At 49.1% G+C, this 2246-nt stretch overlaps 1 protein-coding gene across 1 annotated transcript in view; it reads left to right on the top strand.

Moving 5' to 3' along the window:
• KIAA1549L (KIAA1549 like) overlaps positions 1 to 2246 on the top strand; it is a 317368-nt gene that overhangs the window by 297196 nt on the left and 17926 nt on the right. The gene's annotated exons all lie outside the window — the stretch shown is intronic.

Genomic DNA, 2246 nt, shown 5'->3' with positions numbered 1-2246 from the left:
GGTAGGTTGCTCTATATTACCTGGGACAGCCTGGGTTGGAGATCTTTGCCTATGGGCTGCCCCGAGGAATCCCCCTTGAAAACCAACAGCATGCCCAGTGTCTGCCAAATGCATATCCCTTCAGGCTTAGAGAAATCATTCAAGTGAGTAAAAATCACATTTTGTACAGGAATACTGCGTGGAAAGGGAGAGAGGGAGGGAGGAGAGGATATGCAGCTCAGCTCACAAACTCAGGTGTGCAAGACAGGTAACTGTTTCTCTGTACTGGCATTCTAGTGCCAAGAGCTCAGTCTCAGTCTAGGGCCTCCCTCCCCGTCTCTGATTAAGCTTATTTTGTGTGTGTGTAGGAGTAGGAGTGGGTGGCTACATGGTGCAAAGCATGGTCAGAGGGTGAAGAAAGCTTCAGTACTTGGTCTCATTTTATTCTCATCTAACTACTCTGGGCGGCACCTCTTAGAAGCGCTGCTTTCCACCTAGTCTGCAGGTGTTGGTCTGGGGAGAGCACAGCTGTTACCTGGTCCCCCTGCTTACAAGCTCTCTCCAGACTTCTCTTTCCCTTCCTCCCATGCTTGAGCCTTCTCTCTCCCTTCTGCCTCTCCCCTCTCTAGCCCTTACACACACACGCCCTTGCCCCTCTCCCCTCTCTAGCATCGTCCTTACACACACACACACCCTTGCCCCTCTCCGCTCTCTAGCATTGTCCTTCTGTTTATTCTCTCCTCTCCATCCCTTGTTCTCCCAGATTGAGATGGGACACAGAGCCCCTTCTCCAGGCTCATCAGCATCTAAGCTCTGCTCTTTTTTACTTAAGGGTCTTTGCCTAATACAGGGGCAGAGTGGTCTAAACCAGGGATTGCCAACCTCCAGGATCTAACGCCTGATGATCTGAGGGGGGGCTGATGTAATAATAATAGAAATAAAGTGCACAGTAAATGTAATACACTTCAATCATCCTGAAACCACCCCCCTCCCCAGTTCCATGTAAGCATTGTATCCCATGAAGCAGGTCCAGGGTGTCAAAAAGCTTAGGGACCGCTGGTCTAAAGGTACCTCACTTCTTTCAAAGCTCGTTTTGGCATCAGCTTTGAGTGCTTTAAGGGCTTAGGTTTTTGATACTCAAAATCCTAAACTCTTGCATTTTAATAGCTTTAGCTTTTGAAATGCCAGGAAGAGTTGGCTCTTGGGCCATCTTGAGTGATAGTGGACTTCCTTTCCTGGGGCAGGAAGGCAAGATGTTCTTGGGGCAGGGGAAGGGCCCTGGATTCAAGGAACTGTGGTGGCAAGGTCTTGGTTACTACAATTACTGTATCAAAATATTATCTTGTCTCAGAAGGAAGAGCATATCATTTATTGAGTACCCACTATGTGCCAGACATCACATCAACATATAAAATGAGTCTTTTAAACAGCCTTTGAAATGGAGGTTTGATCCTGTTACTTTCATTACCTAATGAGAAAACAGGTACAGAGAGGTAAGTTACTTGAGGTCAAGCACCTGGTCAAGGTCAAGCCAGGTTTCAACTCCAGTTTTGTCTAACTCCAAACCCATATGCTCTGCAGCACGCCACCCTTGGCTCACAATTTTGAGACAGTGCCCTTAAACTGGCTGTGTGATTTTGGGCAAGTCATTTCACTTCTCTGGGTTTCCTTTTGCCTCTGTGTTAAGGTAAGGAGTGAGGTCTTGGTGTCTCCTGTTCTTTCCACCTCAAACCTTCTATGAATCCCAGGCCCTTGAGAGCCCCAGTGTTGCTCTCAGTAACTCCTGGTAAGCTGAGAGATCAAGATAAACACTGGGTTTTCACCATGGGGTCCGTCTTCAGTTACCACACCCTCTGTTTTCAACTAAATAAGAACTATCCTCTGGAAGATTCTACTTCGTGCAATAGGATGTAAAGTTATTTCCAGCTGCATGGGGCCTTAGGTAGACACAGGTTGGGCTGAGCAGTATTCGCAGTGCGGTGGAAGGGCGCCATGCGGTGGAAGCCAGTACTGCCAGCAGGGATGGAAAAACTGGCATATCCGCTCTGGCCTGGGGCCGACTGGCTGGCCCTGGACAGTGGCCTCCAACTAGAGTAGGTGGCTTTGGCCTGTGAGTCCTCGCTCTCCCACCAGTGCAAAGCCTGAGACCCTGATCTGTTCCTCCAACTGCAGGCTGCCCACTTTGACCTGTCACCCCTCTAGTGCTACCCCCCGCCTAAGGTTGATCTTGACCAGATTCCCCCTCTGGATGGATGCACGTGCACAAG

Source organism: Bubalus bubalis, chromosome 16 (genome assembly GCF_019923935.1).
Source record: "Bubalus bubalis isolate 160015118507 breed Murrah chromosome 16, NDDB_SH_1, whole genome shotgun sequence".
NCBI classification, from domain to species: Eukaryota; Metazoa; Chordata; class Mammalia; order Artiodactyla; family Bovidae; genus Bubalus; species Bubalus bubalis.
The sequence above is the reverse complement of the archived record's forward strand: the minus strand, read 5'-3'. Positions and strand labels throughout refer to the sequence as shown.